This window comes from Mirounga angustirostris, unplaced genomic scaffold (assembly GCF_029215605.1).
Source record: "Mirounga angustirostris isolate CCGP_5_RB_7025 unplaced genomic scaffold, mMirAng1.0.hap1 SCAF_1, whole genome shotgun sequence".
Lineage (NCBI taxonomy): Eukaryota > Metazoa > Chordata > Mammalia > Carnivora > Phocidae > Mirounga > Mirounga angustirostris.
Window position 1 is genome coordinate 135,257,354 of NW_026991709.1, and position 23,507 is coordinate 135,280,860.

Sequence of the window (23,507 nt, forward strand, 5' to 3'; positions counted from 1 at the left end):
TTACCAAACATCTGAGGAAGAATTGGTACCAATTCTCTATAATTTCTTCTGGAAAACAGAAATAGAGGGAACACAGCCTAACTCATTCTATGAGATCTGCATTACCCTGATACCAAACTAGACAAAGACATTATAAGAATGGAAAACTGCAGATTAACCTCTATTATAAACTTAGATGTAAAAATTATTAAAGTATTAGCAAATTGGATCCAACAATGTATAAAGAATTATACCCCATGATCAAACAAGATTTATTCCAGGTATGCAAAGCTGGTTTAATATTCAAAATCAATGAATGTAATCTGTTGCATTAATAGGCTATATAAAAAAAAAAAAAAAAAAACACATGATCAAGATACAGAAAAGCATTTGAAAAAATCCAACACCTATTCATAAAAACTCTTAGCAAATTGGAAATAGACAGGAACTTCTGTAACTTGATAAAGAACATCTACAAAACCTCTACAGTTAGGATCATTCTGGTGGTGGGAAAGGATGGTGAGCTTAATGGGGATCTTTTCCAGTAAGCTCAGGAATAAGGCAAGTATATATCCTTTCATTGCTCCTATTCAATTGATGAATACTGGGAGTCCTCACTAAAGCAATGAGACAAGAACAGGAAGTAAAAGAAAGGTATACATATTGGGAGGGAAGAAAAAAAAACTGTCTTTATTTGCAGATGGCATGATTGTATACATACAAAATCCCAAGGCATTGATGAAACCAATCCAAACAAAACAGAACAACAACAAAACTAGAACTAATTAGCAATTGTAGTAAGGTTACAGGATACAAGGTTCATAGACAAAAGTCATTTGCTTTCCTTTATACCAGTAATATGCAATTGGAATTTTAAATTAAAAACATAATACCATTTACCTTACCAATAATAACAACAAAGAAATACATAAGCATAAAACTAACAATATATGCATGGGATTTATAAGAGGATGACTACAATCTCTGATAAAAGAAATCAAAGAATATCTGCATAAAGGGAAATATATTCCATGTTCATGGATAGGAAGGCTCAATACTGTTAAGATGTCAGTTCTTCCCATTTGATCTACAGACATAACACAATCTCAATTAAAATCCCAGTGACATATTTTGTAGATATCATCAAACTGATTTTAAAGATTATATGAAAGGAAAAAACCCAGAATTACAAACAGGACACTGAAGAAGAACAAAGTTGAAGGAATGCCACTACTGAATCCAAGATTTATTATAAAATCTAGGTCATCAGAGCAGCAAGGTATTGGTGAAAGAATAGACACATAGATAAATGAAACACAATAAGGAGTCCAGGAACAAGACAGGGATGTCCACTCTTACCACTGTTATTTAACATACTACTGGAAGTCTTTGTCATGGCAATTAGAAAACAAAAGAAATAAAAGGCATACAAACCATCAAGAAGTAAAACTTTCACTGTTTGCAGATGACATGATACTCTATATAGAAAACCTAAAAAACTCCACCAAAAAACTACTAGAACTGATAAATGAATTCAGTAAAATCTCAGGATACAAAATCAATGTACAGAAATCTGTTCCATTTCTATACACCAATAATGAAGGAGCAGAAAGAAAAATTAAGGAATCAATCCCATTCACAATTGCACCAAAATGATAAGATACCTAGGAATAAACCTAACCAAGGAGGTGAAAGATCTCTACTTTGAAAATTATAAATTACACAAGAAATTGAAGATGCTGGAAAGAAATGGAAAGACATCACATGCTCATGAATTGGAACAACAAATATTGCTAACATGTCTATACTACTCAAAGCAATCTATACATTTAATGCAATCCCTAACAAAATCCAACAGTATTTTTCATAGAACTAGAACAATCCTAAATTTGTATGAACCACAAAAGACCCTGAATAGCTAAAGTGACATTGAAAAAGAAAAGCAAACCTGGAGGCATCACAATTCCAGACTTCATATTATATTAAAAAGCTGCAGTGATCAAAACAGTACGGTACTGGGACAAAAATAGACACACAGATCAACAGAATAGAATAGAAAACCCAGAAATGAACCTACAACTATGTGGTCAGCTAATCTTTGACAAAGCAGGAAAGAGTATTTAATGGGAAAAAGACAGTCTCCTCAACAAATGGTGTTGGGAAAACTGGACAGCAAAATAATGAGACTGGGGGCGCCTGGGTGGCTCAGTTGGTTAAGCGACTGCCTTCGGCTCAGGTCATGATCCTGGAGTCCCTGGATCGAGTCCCGCATCGGGCTCCCTGCTTGGCAGGGAGTCTGCTTTGCCCTCTGACCCTATCCCCTCTCATGTGTTCTCTCTCATTCTCTCTCTCAAATAAATAAATAAAATCTTTAAAAAAAAAAATAATGAGACTGGACCACTTACACAATAATGAACTCAAAAGGGGTTAAAGACCTAGATATGAGATCTGAAGCCAAAAAAATCCTAGAGGAGAACACAGGCAGTAACTTCTTTGACACTGGCCATAGCAACTTCTTTCTGGATATGTCTCTGGAGGCAAGAGAAACAAAAGCAAAAATAAACTATTGGGACTTCATCAAAATAAAATGCTTTGCATAGCAAAGGAAATGATCAACAAAAGTAAAAGGCAACCTACAAAATGGGAGAAAATATTTGCAAATGACATATGTAATGAAGGGTTAGTATCCAAAATACATAAAGAATTTATAAAACTCAACACCCCAAAAATGAATAATCTAATTATAAATGGGCAGAAGACATGAATAGACATTTCTCCAAAGAAGACACAGAAGACCAAAGGACATATGAAAATATGCTCAATATCACTCATAATCAGGGAAATACAAGTTAAAACTACAATGAGATATCACCTCACACCTGTCAGAATGGCTAAAATCAACAATACAAGAAACAACAGGTGCTCACGAGGATGTGGAGAAAGGAGAACCCTCTTGCACTGTTGGTGGGAATGCAAACTGGTACAGCCACTGTGGAAAACAGTATGGAGGTTCCTCAAAGTTAAAAATAGAACTACCCTATGATCCAGCAATTGCACTACTAGTATTTACTCAAATACAAAAATACTAATTCAAAGGGATACATGTACCCTGATGTTTATAGGAGCATTGTCTATAATAGACAAATTATGGAAACAGCCCAAGTGTCCATTGACTGATGAATGGATAAGGAAGATGTGGTATAGCTCTATGATGGAATATTACTCAGCCATTAAAAAGAATGAAATCTTTCCATTTGCAATGACATGGATGAAGCTAGAGAGTATTATGCTAAGTGAAGTAAGTCAGAGAAAGACAAATATCATATGATTTCACTCATTTGGTAATTTAAGAAACAAAACAAATGAGCAAAGGGGAAAAAAATAAGGAGAGAGAGAGAAACCAAAAAATACAATCTTAAATATAGAGAACAAACTGATGGTTATTAAAGGAGAGATGAGTGGGGGTGGGGGATGGATAAAATGGGTGATGGGGATTAAGGAGGGCACTTGCTGTGGTGAGTACCCAGTGAGGTATGGAAGTGTTGAATCACTATATTGTACACCTGAAACTAGTATTACACTGTATGTTAACTAAGTGGAAGTTAAATAAAAACTTAAAACATACCATAAAGGATAAAAAAGTAAACATGAGATTTTTAAGGTGATGAAACTATTTTGTATGATACTGTAATGGTGGATATATGATATGCATTTGTCAACACCCACAAAACTGTAGAATGCACATTGAGCCTTAATGTAAACTATGAACTTCAGTTAATAGCCAGGTATCAGTTTTGGTTCATTAATTATAACAAAATATTATGCTGAAACAATATGTTAATAATAGGGGAAACTATGTTTACATACATGTAGAGGGAGGGATATATGGGAATTCTCTGTACTATCTGCTCAATTGTTTTATAAATCCAAAACTTCTAGAAAGTAAAGCCTATTGATTTTTAAATTTTCTATTAAGTATGTCAACTTAAAATTTAAAATGCTTGCTAAGGTCCTAATGAAAAAATCTTTCAGCTTATTTTATTTAAATATATAAATATATACATATATGCCATAAACACACTTGTATACCATGAATATATATATATATATATATTCTCCCCCCCATAAGCTGGATGTTAGTATTTGCCAGCACACTATTGCTTAGAGTAGTCCTTATGTCTGCTCTTTGTTTCTCATCCTTGAGGGCAACAACTTTATTGTATTCATTGCTCTGTCCCTATAGTTTTAAGCATTGCCTGGCTTGTACCAGGAACTCAGTAAATACTTACTGAACTAATCAATGTGTGAAGAAATGAGTATCAAAATCAGCAATCTGTAAATGGTTATATCTTCTATTGGATTTATGTATCTTTGTGAGGATTGAATTTGGTTAAAATAGAAATTTCAGAGTTCCATTCCTTGCAGCTGGGGACTCTGGGCCGCAGGGTTCAGTGAAGGATTTCAAGATGGCTGCGTGAAAACTTGCTCTAAAAACCATTGACTGGGTAGCTTTTGGGGAGATCATACCCTGAAACCAGAAGGCCATTGCTAACTCCCTGAAATCCTGGAAGGAGACACTTACCTCCAGGTTGGCTACTCTCCCTGAGAAACCACCTGCTATTGACTGGGCTTACTACAAGGCCAATGTGGCAAAGGCTGCTTTGGTAGATGACTTTGAGAAAAAGTTTAATGCCCTGAAGGTTCCTGTGCCAGAGGATAAATATACTGCTCAGGTGGATGCTGAAGAAAAAGAAGATGTGAAAAGTTGTGCCGAGTTTTTGTCTCTCTCAAAGGCCAGGATTGAGGAATATGAAAAAGAACTGGAGAAGATGAGGAACATAATTCCATTTGATCAGATGACCATTGAGGACCTGAATGAAGTCTTCCCAGAAACCAAATTAGACAAGAAGTAGTATCCCTATTGGCCTCAAAGCCAATTGAGAATTTATAAACTGGAGTTGGGGAGAAAGCTCTGGCCCTCATATTGTAAACGCTGGACATTAAAAATAATGATATGGGGGAAAAAAAAGAAATTTCAACCAAATTATTTGTTTTAAACTGAATTTAGAAACAGACTTTGAAATTACTCCATTTTGATTAATGATAATTTTTAAACAATATTTTTTATATAACATTAATTTAACATATATTAAAATATGGGTTTTTAGGCATCCTATTTAGTGCCTTCATTTGAAGATGTTTATGTATATTACTATTAGAGAAGATCATTTATAAATTATAAATACATCAGTATACACATAACAAAAACAATATAGAAATTCACTGAGATGATGCATGTGTAAATATATTTGAAGACAGCTGCCTTTCACAATACAGCCTTAACATTTTTATTTGAGTGTGTCTGAAATTGCATTTTCCCCATGGGACATGCTACACTAGGTTGTAAATTCTTTGAGGGTAAGAATCATCTTTCATTATATGTATATTTCTAATACCAAACACAACTGGAACTTGATATATATGTTTTTTAAAAGAATGAAACTCTATTGAATTGAAAATACTGAAGGCACTCTAGATCAAATAAAAATATACTGGTCTAATACAATAAAAACACATCCTTATGGCAGGAGTTTAAAAGTTACAGTATTTAATCTAGAACTCCTCAAATTATATGGTTTTACATACCACACTTTAATACTTGAAATGGTTGACATGCCTCAGTGAAGCCTTAATATTCAGACTCTGAGACCATGATGAAGTGGTTGGTCTTCACTGGGTGGCAAAATGGCCTCAGAGAAATAGAGTTGCTGAGCTTGCAAAGCAAGCTGTGAAGGGAAAGTACCATCACAAAATATAACTGTCTATCTTAAGCAAATTTCAAAGCCAATACCATACTGTCTTGATAACATATTTTCTTTAAAGATGTAATTGGATCCATATAATTTGGAGTATTGACAGTATACAGCTGATAATGTCAGTCTCATTAACAGAGGGTGCCCACAAATTGTGTTAACAGCTTTATTTACAATGGAACAGCCCCTGTGTGTGTGTGCATCCAAGACAGAATGACACAATTGTTACCACTATTTTCTACCAGTAGGGTTGTATAAAAGGAAAGCACACATCCAAGTCAATCAAGGTCACTGCATCACACAATCTAATTCCTTCTTTTAAAGTTTATCTGCATTTGAATCAGATAGGCTTTGATAACTCTAAATATATTTTGGAATGAAAAAGGATATGTTATAGGTAGACATCTATATGATACGAAGATAATGCTATAGTTTAGATATATAGACGTGTGTGTGTGTGTGTTGCATGTATATGTTACATATGTAACAGCACTCCATATCACAGTGAGCCCATGAGGTATGTTTTTAAAGTTAGCTTATAGTTTTTTAAAGTTTAGTAATCTCCTAAAGTTGAAATGAATTTTCCAAAGGCACACAGCCAGCAAGTGGCACAGCCATGATATAGTCTGAACTCGGTACCTATTCTCACATATAATACACTAGGTGGCTCCTTAGATTTCTACTTATTACTATATTTTCATGGCTGCATAAGCTCTCATTCTTTTCTCTTCCTAATAACCCCAATAGATGATCGTTCCCTTCAGTTTTTCATTATATTTCTCACATCCATTTCTTTTGGATCCCACTTTAGTCACTAGTTTGGACTTTTTTCACTTCATATGTTGAACAGTAAGCTGTATTCCTGCTTCCATGCCTCCCTCCTCAAGTTGGCAAATGTAGCATCTATAAAAACCTCTGTAGGCCATCACTCACCTGCTACAGCCCTGTGTCCTTCAAAATCTCACTCTCACCTCTTATTTTCTGAAGATATCTGATCTGCTTCATGGGTAAGACAGCTTTGATACTGCTATGTGATTCTCATCTCGCCTTTGCTCACACTTCCTTATATATGCAGTGTATTTTCATTTCCCTGCCAACCAACTAAAATCCAGGCTGCCTTTGATGCCCAACTTTGATACACATGCTGAGTAGCAGCAGTGATGTCATTGTTACTATCATCATCGTCGTCATCATCATCATAATCCTTGTTCTATTTTTGTAGACACTAAGAGCATTGCTACTCAAAGACCAAAGCTTGGGAGACCCTACCCATTAGCAAACTGGTTCTTTTTTTTTTTTTTTTAAAGCAGAACTTTTATTTATTTATTTATTTATTTATTTATTTATTTATTTATTAACATATAATGAATGTATTATTTGTTTCAGGGGTACAGGTCTGTGATTCATCAGTCTTACAAATTCACAGCACTCACCATAGCACATACACTCCCCAGTGCCTATCACCCAGCCACCCCATCCCTCCCACCCCTCACCACTCCAGCAACCCTCAGTTTGTTTCCTGAGATTAAGAATTCCTCATATCAGTGAGGTCATATGATACATGTTGTTCTCTGATTGACTTATTTTGCTCAGCATAACACTCCCCAGTTCCATCCACGTCATTGCAAATGCCAAGATTTCATTCCTTTTGATGGCTGCATAATATTCCATTGTATATATATACACCACATCTTCTTTATCCATTTATCTGTCGATGGACATCTTGGCTCTTTCCATAGTTTGGCTATTGTGGATGTTGCTGCTATAAACATCAGGGTACACATACCCCTTCAGATCACTACATTTGTATCTTTGGGGTAAACACCCAGTACTGCAATTGCTGGATCGTATGATAGCTCTATTTTCAACTTTTTGAGGAACCTCCATACTGTTTTCCAGAGTGGCTGCACCAGCTTGCCTACCCACCAACGGCATAGGAGGGTTCCCCTTTCTCTGCATCCTTGCCAACATCTGTCGTTTCCTGACTTGGTAATTTTAGCCATTCTGATTGGTGTGAGGTGGTATCTCACTGAGGTTTTGACTTGTATTTCCCTGATGCTGAGCGATGTTGAGCACTTTTTCATGTGTCTGTTGGCCATTTGGATGTCTTCTTTGCCTAAGTGTCTGTTCATGTCTTCTGCCCATTTCTTGATTGGATTATTTGTTCTCTGGGTGTTAAGTTTGATAAGCTCTTTATAGATTTTGGATACTAGCCCTTTATCTGATATGTCATTTGCAAATATCTTCTCCCATTCTGTCAGTTGTCTTTTGGTTTTGTTGACCGTTTCCTTTGCTGTGCAAAAGCTTTTTATCTTGATGAAGTCACAATAGTTCATTTTTGCCCTTGCTTCCAAGGTCAGGAACACAGCAAAGATGTCCACTATCACCACTGCTATTCAACATAGTACTAGAAGTCCTAGCCTCAGCAGTCAGAAAACAAAAAGAAATAAAAGGCATCCAAATTGGCAAAGATGTCAAACTCTCACTCTTTGCAGATGATATGATACTTTACGTGGAAAACCCAAAAGACTCCACCCCAAAACTGCTAGAACTCATACAGGAATTCAGTAAAGTGGCAGGATATAAAATCAATGCGCAGAAATCAGTGGCATTACTATACACCAACAACAAGACAGAAGAAAGAGAAATTAAGGAGTCGATCCCATTTACAATTGCACCCAAAACCATAAGATACCTAGGAATAAATCTAACCAAACAGGCAAAGAATCTGTACTCAGAAAACTATAGAATACACATGAAAGGAATTGAGGAAGACACAAAGAAATAGAAAAATGTTCCATGCTCATGGATTGGAAGAACAAATATTGTGAAGATGTCAATGCTACCTAGAGCAATCTACACATTTAATGCAATCCCCATCAAAATACCATCCACTTTTTTCACAGAGCTGGAACAAATAATCCTAAAATGTGTATGGAACCAGAAGAGACCCTGAATAGCCAAAAGAATATTGAAAAAGAAAGACAAAGCTGGCGGCATCACAATTCTGGACTTCAAGCTCTATTGCAAAGCTGTAATCATCAAGACAGTATGGTACTGGCACAAAAACAGACACACAGATCAATGGAACAGAATAGAGAGCCCAGAAATGGACCCTCAACTCTATGGTCAACTCATCTTTGACAAAGCAGGAAAGAATATCCAATGGAAGAAAGACAGTCTCTTCAACAAATGGTGTTGGGAAAATTGGGACAGCCACATGCAGAAGAAGAAAACTGGACCATTTCCTTACACCATACACAAAGAATAGACTCAAAATGGATGAAGGACCTAAATGTGAGACAAGAATCCATCAAAATCCTTGAGGAGAACACAGGCAGCAACCTCTTCGACCTCAGCTGCAGCAACTTCTTCCTAGAAACATAGCAAACTGGTTCTTACCACTCCACAGTAAGGTAAGGACGAAAAAGAAAGAAAGCATTCAGAAACCTTGATACCAACGTAACAGTGCTGTTAACATTGAAATATGAGGATTGAAAAGTATCAATTCTCAACTGATTTGAATTTAAAAACCAAGAAAAAAAGCTGGCCCTTCATCATAGTTGGTTTGAGGAATATTGTTTTATAGTCTTCTGAAATGTTTTCACATGTAATATAGCATTCAATTTATGCCAAGATATTAAGAATAGATACTGTGCTCATCTTATAAATATAAAAAAAAGGCAAAAAATAGGGCTAGGAAATGTGATTTGCCAAACACATATCTTGTTCGTGGTAAAGCTTTTTATTCCAAATCTGGTGATGCTCCTCTCTGTCCTTCTACTTACACACTAAGAGGAACCACACAATGATTGTTCCCCTTCTGCCTGGCCAAAATGGAGTAGACAAAATAATTTGGAATCAATAAAGAGCCACTGGCTGCCCAAATAATTTTTTTTTTTAATTTTTTTGAGTAGGCTCCACACCCAGCATGGAGCCCAGTGTGGGGCTTGAACTCATGACCCCCAAATCAAGACCTGAGCTGAGATCGAGTTGGATACTTAACTGACTGAGCCACCAAGGTGCCCCAAGTTTTATCTATCAGTACAAATTAACCAAACATTTGTTTTCAAGAAAATAAAAGTAGTAAAATATATACTTATTATTTCTACTTAGAATTACTCTAAAGGCTGACTTACTCCCTCGTTCATTCATTTATCTTTTCAATCAGCTAACATTTGCTACCTTTAGTGAACGCCTACTATATCCCAGGCATTGTGCTTAGGGTTGGATATACATGAAGAAGAAAATAGGTTTTCTACAATGAGTCACAAGTAAAAACTGATATAGGGGGGTTGGATCAGTTTTCTTATATTTTACATAATTTGTATCATTTGGAATCACTGGAAACTCAATTTCCTGTTTTATAACACAAAAGCTTTGAAAGAATTCCATCTGATGTGGAAATAAAATTCTGCACAGCTTCACCGTGCTGCAAGCTACTAAGCATTAGCTTCTGTCTAAATGTTCTTTCTTTCTCTAATTGCTTTCTTTAGGATCACTAATCTTCCAAAGAATCATTGTTTACATTATGCCTTTGCGCATTAACCAGAGAAGCATTTCTTTCCACCCTACCCCCACTCCAAGGAAGGATTAAGAGCAACTGTTAACACAATAATTAAAGCTCAGTTTAATTTCTATGATCCATTTGCATTTGCAGTAAAACACCTTGACTGTGGATTCCTGGAGAGTTTTAAGTGCCATGGGGTCAAGTTCCTTCTCCTGCCCTAAGTGACCTGTACGGCAAGAAGGCGAGGCTTATCATGTGGAACACAAAAACACTCAGATTCGATAAACAAGGTCATTTTGGATGCTCTGTTTGCACAGGAATAAGCATTATAATAACTACTGTTTTTACTCTCTATAAAGCTGAAAATCAACCTAGCAAACACCGTATCCAAATATCTATTGCAGCCTGAAGTGGAGTCTCAAAAGCACAGTGGCCCAGAATTTTGATCCACTAAGGAAATCAATTCAAGAGCAGATGCCCTCAATATATGACCCATTCTCAGAGCCTGTGATTCTAGGTAGCACACAGATTCCCAGAAACTGTTAGAGGGATGACAGTGATATCACACAGACTTTGGTAGTTATTTAAAGTTAATTAATTTAACCTGACCTTTCCCTGCAACTATAAGGCACAATAGACTACTAGTGATAATTGATTCTGGAGAGCCTCTGAAATGGTTCAAGGAAAACACAGCTGTGCTGTGTAACGGTTCTCGTTTGCTCTGGATTATAAACTATTTTTAGTACTTAGTTAATAAAGCTGATTTTCTTAAGGGGCCTGTAGTGGAATACATGAGCTGCCATGTCAGATGCTGTTCGAATTGGGATTTGCAATGGATGAACCTAAGAAAATTAAGTTGAACAATACTGCCTGATTTTTTTTTTTTAAGATTTTTTATTTATTTATTTGACAGAGAGAGACATAGCGAGAGAGGGAACACAAGCAGGGGGAGTGGGAGAGGGAGAAGCAGGCTCCCCGCAGAGCAGGGAGCCCGATGCGGGACTCGATCCCAGGACCCCGGGATCATGACCTGAGCCAAAGGCAGTCGCTTAACCAACTGAGCCACCCAGGCGCCCAATACTGCCTGATTTTTAGAGCTGAGACATTGGTGTACTTGCTTGTGGAGATACCTAATGAGGGTAGTTAGAGCCTATTTCATGGTTTCCCAAAATAAATCTACTTTTGAAGTCACAGAGGACTCAATAAAGCCTATCTCCCTTTATTTTATGCACTGACATTTTATTAATTCTCACAGCAGTAAATGAAGATTTCTGAATATAATGATAACATATATAAAGTGCTCCTTATAAAGGCTTTATATATATTTTTCCATTTTATAACACTCATCTTTTCCTATTTTGACATTGTTAAAGCTGAGGATGTATCATAAGAGTGAATCTTAGAATCAATGACATCTTAGGTTCAGTAAAATATGGCAACTAAGGTAATCTAAGCAACTTTCTAAAGGACTTACTGCTTTTACTCCCATATTCCAGAAGAGGAAACTGAAGCACAGAGAGATCTTAAGTAACGTACCCAAAGTGACATATGTGGTAAATAATGGAGCAGTGATTTAAATGTAAGCAACCTAGTTCCAGATTCAAATCCTTAATCACTGTGAAATGTCTCAAGGATCCGTTTAGATATGACTCAAGTGCCATTTGAACAAGACCTTCTCAAAAGGAGCCACCATTATCAGTTTCATTTTTGTCCCATCAGTATGAAGGCATTAATACACAGAAAATAGAAAATATATAGTATTCTGTGTATGTTTACAGAAGAGTATATCATATGGTGCAAATTTTTATATTTTGTTTTCATCATTCAATAATTTTTGCATGAAGTCCTTTTTAACTGCTACCTAATATTCTATTACATGAATGAACATGTAAGTGATTTTCATGTTTACATTATTATAAACAGCCCTATAATGAAACATGTTTAAATGTTCTCATTTAAACAAATTATTTTCTAAGTAGATATTAGGAATTGGAATTTTGGGGTCATGCATATGTTTAGATTTGCTTTTTTAGAAGATTTAAATATTTTAGCTATAATACACCAAGCCCGTTATATAGCACTTTATTCCTAAGATCAGCAAGTTATTTATAATTATATATTAGAGCAGTTATTTCTCAAACTAATTTGAAGTGCTTTTATGCATCGTGCAAAGAATCCTTTATACCATTTTGATTTAGGTTCGTACACACTCTAAAGATATTTTGTATAAAGAACTTTGTACATTTGAAGAGCACAGCAATAAGACAAGACTTGCTGCCAAGAGTAGTTCTGTGATATATGTCCAGAAAAAAAGTTGCCCTTGTTATTTTTCATCATTCAAATGCCTCTCAAATTTGTAAAACACATCAAGACTGTGACATTTCGCCTGTCACAAATGGAGCTAATGTGGTATCAAATGATATGATAAAAATTTACCTCTCATTGGATCAAAAAATCATGAAGAGGAGAAAAAATCCTGTTTGCCATAGTGTTTCATCAGCACAATGGGTTTAGTCCTCTTGACTCCAAAGTGTTTGTTTTCATAAATTATTTCTTCCAAACTGCAGCAATGTCTATACGTGGGATCAGTTTATTACCATCTTTGGGAAGAGAATGCCCATTCTCAGCTACCTTCAGAGATGTTTCTTGTCTGTGGTCTCAATATAGTTGTTTTGCATTAAAAATAGTTATGTCATCATAACACCTAATACGAATAGCAGGACTGTAATCTTAAAATGATGTAGGCTTTTGTGGATTAGTTGATCTGCTGTAAACCAACCTTTCTTCAAAGGCAAGAAGCAATTAAAGATGAATGTATTAACTTAAGTATCAAGTCCTTCACACAGTCTAAACACAAGTTTTCTTACAGCTGCTGTAACACACAGCAGCACTTCAATTACAAAATAAATATTCACATGGTTTAGGAATAACTAAACATAATAAAAATAGCTGTCTCTGAGCCACTGGGTGTTATGTTTAAAAAGGCACCAGAGAGTCCTCATTTGGAAAGTTGCTTACAAACTTCAGTATCAGAGGATGCATAAATATGAAAGACTTCATTTCATGATGCTATCCCTTTAGTCTTATAATGGAGAGTTGACATTCTTCCTTCCTTCTTAACGTTTTCACCTTACAAGGAAGAAAATGCAAGGGGAGCAAACCCTTTCCCCATGTTCCCTTGAGCTATTAAGTCAGTCCACCAAATTAGTTCTTGGCCATGAGTTGGCTCTGCAGGGCAGTAATAAAGCTAATAAATTAATCTTTTAAAATGTAAAAATACTATGGATATGCAAACAGCATGCAAGTCAAGGCATTGAAAGTTATTCAAATGGAATTATGGCTTCTTACCCAGCCTTTTCTAAAGACCCCAGAAGTACAAAAATGACCATACCAGAGAGATTTTTCTACTCAAAATATGGTCTGGATCAGCAGCATCAGCCTCACCTGTGAGCTTGTTAGACTTACAGGCATTCTCATATCCACCCCATTCCAGAACTTGTAAATCAAAATTTGCACTGTAACAAGAACTCCTGATTCTCAAACATTAAAGTTTGAGGATTGCCCTATATAAGTCAGTAATAATTATGTTTTAATTTTCATTAGACTAACTACAATCAGCAGTTGCAATACAGTGTTTTGCTTAGCTAATTCAGCTAATTGGAACAGCTAGTTACAGCAACAGCTAGTTGGAAACTTCCCTAGATTCTCCACTTTGCCCTCAAAAAAGTGTTCAAGAGCCTTTAGATAAAGGTAAAATTAGCTTATAGTCTTTACACTTAGAATATTTACTCTGGAGGATGGAGTACAACTTAGTACTTCTCACTATTTAACAAAACTCTCATTAAAATATTATTCTGAAAATAAATATTATTTATGGTTATTTGGAGGTGACAGATTTATGTCCTGTCTCCCACCACATTAAAGACATGTCATGAGAAAACATCATAAATCATCCACGAGTTAGTTTTATGTAGATAAGATTATTATCTCACCATTTTGTCTAGATTTATGACAATGCCTTTGTAGTTTATCTCCTCATCAAGAACCCTATTTCTTATTTTATAATCATTTGTTCTATAAGAATTAGTTCATGGGGGAGAAGTCAAATTGATTTTAAAGTTAGAAGCATGCATCATTTAAAATAATTTATCTTTAAAAAAAAACAACTAACAAACTCCTTTTTCCTCCCATAAAAAGAAAAATAAATAAAAATGTTTTTCTAACCAGACAAGAGTCTAACTAAATTGACCATGTCACTTATTTATTCTAGGTCTTTGTTTTCCCATCTGTAACATGAGGAGGTTTTACCTGTTGATGATATACATTCATATATAAAAATGTATGATTATGTGAATCTACCATTTATTCTTAGCCATGCTATTTCATGATATGAATAAACACGTACAGTTTGGCAGACTTTCCCAAGATTCCTAAAGCTTGGAATGGCACAAGTTTAAATAAATTAACCAGAAATGATGAGAAATGGGTTTTGGTGAGGCACAATGTTTCTATACAGCAAAATAAAGCATATTGACTAAAGAAATGATCATTCCATTTTTATTATATTTCATCAAATTGTTGTACATATAAGGGTAGAATTTATATGTGTGGAAAATGTGATTGTTTATTAAAGCAATGCATTTCTATCACTGTCTTTGAGGTTCTTTCAGAGGCTAATGTAGGCAGAACCATAGGTAAGAACAATTGGTCTCAGATTGAGACATGCTACACCATCTCATCTATTTTTCTATCCTCAGCAGGAAATCATAGCTACTAAGTCAAATTTCTGGTCTTTCAGAGAGAATCAATTTGTGCACTATTTTATGGCATCCTTACTGCATGTTAATAAAGGAATGCTAAGTCTTTTAGTGTTAATATGTAGACATCGAGTCATGAAGGGGGTGGTCTGCGCAGGGGAAAGGGAGACTGAGGGTTTGTTACAGATTGCTTGTTCCCATTTGGCAAGAAAAAATTAGGATTGCTAAATTTAACACTTGGTAAAACCATTTCTATGAATTCTATTTTTTTTTAAATTCAATTAGCCAACACAGAGTACATCATTAGTTTCAGATGTAGTATTCAACAATTCTATGAATTCTATTCAATGCTGTTTTGGCAAAATATAATTTGTCCATGCAAAAATGACCCTGTTACTTGTATTATGCACAGGCAGTCTACAAGTTATGAACACAGTGTTCTAAAAAGGTCCTTTTCAAGTTGGTTGTTAGGAATCTGAGATTTATTTTCCCATAGAAGTAACATTTGAAATAATAATAATTTTATTATATATTAATAATAATAATAATTTTCTCTAGTCAAATCAGAAAATTCTTTTAATTCCAAAATGTTGCTAAACTGAAATTATCAGGCATTTGGTAGAGAGTGTGTCTTGAAAATCAGTAGACAACTCTGAAAGTAGTTTTGCCTAAGTAAAACATTCCTTCATTGTTGTTGCTACCTGAGTGTTCCGCCGAATATCCTCATCTTGTATCTATGTTTCTACCCAATAGTTATCCCCTGGAATAGTTTCATGGCCTTGACCCAGATTTTAAGCTGGTTCTTGACCTTGGCTAGTGGTGTGCTGAAGCCGGCTTGTATTGGTTCACAAGAGCTAATTCTTAAGTACTCAGGAATTTTGTAAGCCAGTTGTTCCAACAGAGCCAATATTATTTATTAGATTTTATATATTTACAATTAAATTATATTAAAAAAGTAATAAATAGAACTCATCAGTTCTAATTATTTTATACATTTTATTATTATCTATTCTCTTGAGGTTATTTATGGGTATTGCATCTGTCTAGTGGAAATACCACACAATGTTGTGATACTGCACATCTCTGTCCAACTAAAGATTCAGTGACATCTTGCTGGTAGCTTGAAATCAACCATGATGGAGTACATACACCAAGGACATCAGCAAACACAACAAATAAAGGCTTGATTACTTTGATTGTTGATTTCTAGACTGAGGGATAGGGAAATATGACCTTTGAACCTGCTACCATTTTTATTAATATAGTTTAATGAAATATAGCCATGTTCATTTACATATCTTCTGGCTGCTTGAATACTTGAGATTCAGAGACTACATGACCCAAAAAGCCTAAAACAGTTATTATCTGACTATTTAATCAAAACCTTTACCAACTCCTGCTCTGGTTTTAAGAAAAATGGAAAAAAATGTTAATTTAAATTAGCTTAAAAGTATGTCAGGTTTGTCCCTGTTACATTGAGAATAGCACAGAAATTGAGGACATTTTTTTCCGGTATTGTAAAACTATCATTAATTCAGGAAAAGAGTCAAATAAAGCTCCAAAATACATCTCTATTCTTCCACTTTTGTTTTACTTGTTAATATAAACTAAAATAGCAACTAACATTTCATGTCAAACTATTTATGTTCACAATGATGTGAGTGATTTCTGTGTTGAACTGAATAATAATTAAACATTTATTTGTAGTATGATTTTGTGACATAAGTGTTAGTAACAGAGTTTTCTAAAACTGATAGTGGATTTCACAAGTTCACATATCAGATTTTATAAAAATATGTTTATTGAGAGAAGAATGAGCAGATTGGGAAATAACTCCATTTGTCAGACCTCAGTTAAATTACAACTACATGCTAGCTACCAATATAATAGTTTGTCAAAAACCAAGAAAGCATGTGATGATTAATTTACTATAAAAAATTTACAATAGTTTTACATATTTTATTTTTTTTCAAAGATTTTATTTATTTATTTGACAGAGAGAGACACAGCGAGAGAGGGAACACAAGCAGGGGGAGTGGGAAAGGGAGAAGCAGGCTTCCCGCAGAGCAGGGAGCCCGATGCGGGGCTTAATTCCAGGACCCCGGGATCATGACCTGAGCCGAAGGCAGACGCTTAACAACTGAGCCACCCAGGCACACCATATTTTATTATTTTTTAAATTGTGTACTACATAACTTTTATATCAGTAACATTTATAATAAACTTATGTATATTGTATTAGAGTTCTCTAAGGAAGAAAAAACCAAAAGGATAGATGATTGATAGATAGATCATAGGTATAGATATGAGGATAAAGACAGAGAGAAGGACAGGGAGAAAATGAGAGAGAGAGAGATTTATTTTAAGGAATTGGCTCACATGATTATGGAGGCTTGGTAAATCCAAAATCTACAGAGTAGGCCAGCAATCTGAAGACCGGGGTGGAGCCCAGAGGAAGTCAACTGGCAGAATTCCTTCTTACTGAGGGGAGATGAGTCTTTGTTCTATTAAGGTTTCCAAATAATTGGATGAAGCCCACCTCTCCACATTATGGAGGTAATATATTTCACTCATGGTCCACTGATTTAAATGTTATTCTCATCCAAAAATTACCTTCACAAAATCATCCAGAAGAATGACCAAATATTTGGGTGCCATGGCCCAGATAACTTGACATATACAATTAACCATCCCAGGCAAACAGACACATGGAAAGATGCTCAACATCACTAACTGTCAGAGAAATGCAAATCAAAACCACAGTGAGATAATCACCTTAAACCTGTCAGAATGGCTAGAATCAAAAAGACAATAAATAACAAAAGTTGGAGAGGATGTGGAGAAAAATGAACCCTCAGGCACTGTTGGTAGGAATGTAAATTGGTACAGCCACTGTGGAAAACAATATAGGGAGTCCTCAAAAAAATTAAAAATAGAAATACCATATTATCCAGTAATTCTACTACTCGGTACTTACCATCCCCCCCCCCCAAAAATGAAAACACTAAATCAAAATGATATATGTACCCATATGTTCATTGTATCATTATTTATAATAGCCAAGATATGTAAATAACCCAAATGTCCATTGATAGATGAATAGTTAATAAAGAAGTGACACAACACACACACACACACAGTGGAATACTACTCAGCCATAAAAAGGAGATCTTGCCATTTGTGAAAACATGGATGAGCCTAGAGAGTACTATGCTAAGTGAAATAAGAGAGAAAGACAAATACTATGATTTCACTTATATGTGGAATATAAAACAAAAACACCCTTAAATAACAATGAACAAACAAACAAACAAAAACAGAAACAGAACCACAAATACAGAGAAGAAACTGATAGTTATTAGAGGGGAATGGATGGGGGATGGGCAAAATGAGTGAAGAGTAGTAGGAGATACAGGCTTCCAGTTATAGAATGAATGTCATGAGAATAAAAGGTACAGCATAGGGAATACAGTTAATGATACTATAATAGTGTTGTATCCTGATAGATGATAGCTACACTTGTGGTGAGCATTAGCATAATATATAATCTTGTGGAATCACCTGAAACCAATGTAACATTATGCATCAACTATACTTCAATAAAAAAATTAACAATTACATACATTTATACTTCTTTTTTTTCTTTCAGTGCCATTTAAACATTAACCATCACACATTGACCCTTGCTCACCCCCAACTCTGAATATCCTGTAGGGGTCTGCCGGTTTAACAAAGGCTGTTCAGCTTTGTACTTCAAAGTTATAGCTGGAGGATGGATGAAACTCCTCCCTCCTGTGAGTTACGGCATAGATAAGGTCACACTCAATTTACCGCACAATGACTGTGGACATACTAGCTGGATCTGGGTGTGACCGATGCATGAAGTGGAGAGAAGGAGGAGGAACCTTGGTTCAGAACTGAGCAACCTTTTGAAGTGAGCTTTGTCTGTATTTGGCATCCATTCACCCTCCTGAGCAACCCCTCTGTCACTGATACACTTGTGACTAGTTCTGGCCTTCATCCTGTCTGAAGAAGCAGGGCCTCAGGTGGATGTGGGACAGAGGGCTCAAAAAAAACCATACCATTTTTTTCAATTACAGGTCTTTGTTAGGCCTAGTCTTGTTAAATCTTAGTATGTTTTCTTGTCCATGTCCATTGGAGTGTGTCAATACAAAGAAATAGAGGCATGGACAGCTGATAGTTATTTATGGAATGTTCTCTGGTTTACATTTAGCAAAGACCATGATAAGTTGATGAGATTTGAGTTCAAATGCATGATTAGCATTGGCCTTGCATAAACAAACCCAACAGTGTGCTGTGTGCTTTTTAATAGTTGTTCCTACCTAATGGCATTAACTTCACCTTCAGTTTTGGTAATGATTAGGTTCACAGTGTCCCTGTGGGCCCCCTTCCAGTATATTCTTTCATTGAATGTGTGGGCCACCTGGCTAGAATATCTGGAACCCCATTAGATGCCAGACTTTTTAAAGAGACTTGGCAAGTGTTCCTTCCCTTCCTCTTCTCTTCAAGGATATCCCCCTGGAAGCAGCATTTATTGGTTCTTTCTTAGGGGTATTTAAGTTTCTCCATTATGCTCTATTGGTGGAAAGAAATGGCCCCTGACCTCGGGGAGTATTTACTTAAAAATTTACTTTTGGGAAACTTTTATGAGGATGAAATTTGAACTTGGGCTTTTTGCAGTTTGCAGATTCTCAATTCTGGAGTGACAATTTATTTCATGTATAGAAATGCCATGAAAGATGATAGAGTTTTGTGGATGTAGTCTTAAATAACAGTTTGTTTCTGAGTGCAACCCTTAGCTTTCTACTACCAATAGTTGATTCTAACATTTTGGCAATCATTTAGGGAAACACACCTATGCAGCTTGATGGCATAGTTTATAAAAAATGGATTTATGAAACGAAGAGAGAATACATGTGGATAGAGAATTTAGAAGAGCAAAAAACAACAGCAACACTAAAACCTTAAAATTTTATAAGTCTAGCAAATGCTATGAAAATAAGCATACAAAAAAAGAAGTTTAGTTAATTTTAAAGGAACAAATTTGTAACAATTATATATACATCAGTTGCTGCATGTTCAGGAGGCAAACTTAGCAACATAGATGGCATTTGTTCTCCTGCAAGCTGCTTAGGGACAAAGCAGTGTGATAAAAGCAAGAATAAAATAAGTAATGCAAATAACAATCATTCAGCATAGGGAACAGGGAAATTATGTTTAAAATCATCTAACAAAGTGGCTTAGATTTGGCCTAGATTCTGATGATTCCTAAATAAAGAATGTATAGAAAAGATATTTCTAAGAAGACTACCACCATTTCCTATATCACTAAGAAGAATATAAGGAACTGAAGAGAAAAAAAAAAAGATTAATAAATTGGTAAAATGATTTTAAATGTTGCTTTTAAGAAATTGTAACAGAATGTTTCCAAATGGATGACATATTTCAACTGAAAGCATATTAATATACTATAAAATAACTCCAGTATTTCGTGAAGTACACCACATCACAATGAATAAAATTACTTTTAAAATAAAGTGATTAAATGATAAAGAATTTATTTCTCTTTCATTTTTCGCATTTATTTAGACTCACTAATTGCTTCCCCTCTTTTTTGAGAGGTAATCTACTGAAGGTTTTTAATTCCAGGTAATTCTTCCTCCATTGTTAGATTACCAAATTTTTATATCAAGAACTATAATAGTTCAAAATTGTATAGCTTCAAAAATGTTCATTGGGTAGTTAAGTAAGTATCTGGATTTTAGGAAAGTGAGCTACTGTGGACCATTAGATTTGTAAGTGATTAGAGAAAAAAACTTTTATATTGGGTTAAACTGCAAAGAGAGAAAGAAGAAAGGTGCAAAAAAGGGAACCTGGAGACCACTAGCATTTAATGAAGGAAAGAGCAAGAGGAGCTTTTGGAAAGTTATGGAGAAAATGAGAGAGAACATCATATCAGAGCACATGGGAGGGAGAGTTTTAAGAAGGAAGGAGAGGTTCAGAGAGTTTCAGAGAGGTTCAAAAATTCCAGAGTGGTCAGAACTGAGAAATAAACATTGTTGGAGTAATCAAGAGTTTATTAATGAATTTCTTCCAGGAGAGTTTTTAGTGTTGCTGTGGAAAAAGCAGATAGAACTGTGAATTGAGTAGTATGTGGAAGAAAATGGAAACAAGTCTAGCTACTTAGGTGCAGGGGCAGGTAGACAGAGGCCGAATTGAAGTGACAATAGGATGTTAAAACTGGACCTGTTTTTCATTTCATCTAAGACCTCAAACTGATAGCAAAATAATAGGTGGTGAGATGCCAGTTTACCTAGTTGGGGGTACCAAGGAGAGAGCAGAGGACCAAATCTGTGGCTTGTATCTGACCACCAACTTCTAGCCAATTACTTGTTCAATAAGCAGGATTTTCAGGATGACATAAAAAAATTACTTTACGTTTTCCCTCCCATGCCAATAAAAGAGGCTAGAGACCTCAGTTCCTCAGGAAACTACAGATGATTTCTTTGAAGAGAGTAAATAGCATGAGTCCTCTAGACATCTGGTAAGAGGCACAGTACAGAAGCTTCTCAGAGACTGTGATAAGAGCACTTTAGGGGATACAGTGGACAAGCACCTGACAATGAAAGCAGCCAACAGAGAAGCAACGAGCCGAGGCTGCTGTGTCACCAGCACAGAGTACGTGACACACTGACAGCTTTTTTTTTTTTTTTTAAAGAGAGAGAGAGCAAGCAGTGTGAGGCAGGGGCAGAGGGAGAAAGAAAATCTCAGGCAGGCTCCACGCCCAGCATGGAGCCCAACGCAGGGCTCGATCTCACGACCCTGAGATCATGACCCAAGCCAAAATCAAGAGCTTAGCCAACTGAGCCACCCAGGCACCATCTGACAGACCTTCTTATATCAGGTGAAAGGTGTATGTTTCCCATGGATCAGATAGGACACACATGAGAAACAGAGCAGGCCTGACATGGCCATAGATGCTGCATAAAAGGCCCATCTAGAAAGGCAAGGAGAACTATAGGTGCAAGACAATGGAGGCAAAGTGCCAGATAACCTGGCCTGAACCAGAATCCTAACCAACCAGATTGTAGAAACTTAATAGGACATATCCTTCCCTAGTGCCCTCACAAAAACAGGAGATGGTTTTTAATGTCTGCCAGGCCATCAGAAACTGCATTTTACATTGACAACCATCAAATAGGATTTGGTTGCCTCTTACCTTTCCTCAGGAAATACTAAGAGAAATCTCTGGGGGAGAAAAGAAGAGGCTCCAGGTAGAAACATATAGAGACGATCAAGTGGGTATGGAGGAAGAGAACGATGTGCTTTTTTCCTCAGGTCACCCTGTGTATTTGTTTTCTAGAACTACTATAACAAATTACAACACACTGGGCGACTTAAGCAATAGAAGTTTATCATCTCCAGTTCTGGAGGCTGAGAGTCTGAGATCAAGGTGTTAGAGGGCTCTGCTCCCTCTGAAGGCTGTGGGGAAGGATCTGTCACAGGCTCCTCTCTTAGCTTTTCTGGTAGTACTTTGGCTCCTGGCAGAATAACTCATCACATGGCATCTCTGTGTGTATGTTTCTGTCTCTGTGTCCAAATTTCCCCCTTTTTAACAAAGACATGAGTTGTATTGAATTGGGCCCACCCTAATAACCTCATTTTAATTTGATTACCTCTTTAAAACCTCATCTCCAAATAAATTCACATTCTGGCATACTGGGGGTTAGAACCCCAATATATTTTGGGGGAAGAGGTGGGGGACACATTCAACCCATAATACCTGACAAGTCCTAATTTTTGAATATGTAGATTACATAAGAGAATAATTAACGCACAGCAGAAGGGGGAGGATTTAAAGTTAATAGATTAGGACTTCTGGGGAAGGTGGTGGAGTAGGAAGGCCCTAAACTCACCTCGTCCCACAGATACAACTAGACAACATTCATCTCAGTGCAAAAAATATGACACCATATACCTAAAATGGGGAGGGGAATGGGAAGGGGAATAGAGAATGGGTTCAAACTTAAGTAACCATCAACTTCATATAGACTGCTATATGCAAAAGAGGTTATATACAAACCTAATGGTAACCACAGATCAAAAACCAGTAATAGATGGGCAAAGAATAAAGGGAAAGGAATCCAAGCATATCACTAGAGAAAACCAGCAAACCATGAAAGAGAGCAAGAGAAGAAAAGATCAGAGAAAAACTATGAAAACAACCACAAAAAAGTAACAAAATGACAATAAATACATATCCAGCAATAATTACTTTGAATCTGAATGGAATAAATGCTCTAATCAAAAGACATAGGGTGTGAGAATGGATAAAAAACAAGACCCATCTATACGATGCCTGCAAGATATTCATTTCAGACCTAAAGACACCTGTAGATTGGAAGTGAGGGGATGGAAAAACATTTA

The 23,507-nt window shown here is 35.9% G+C and overlaps 1 protein-coding gene and 1 pseudogene across 2 annotated transcripts in view; one reads left to right on the plus strand and one right to left on the minus strand.

The window, feature by feature from the left end:
• The window catches only part of ZNF385D (zinc finger protein 385D), a 933,228-nt gene that overhangs the window by 441,019 nt on the left and 468,702 nt on the right, over positions 1–23,507 (minus strand). The window lies entirely within an intron of this gene.
• On the plus strand, positions 4,446–5,036 carry LOC123834375 (ATP synthase subunit d, mitochondrial-like; annotated as a pseudogene).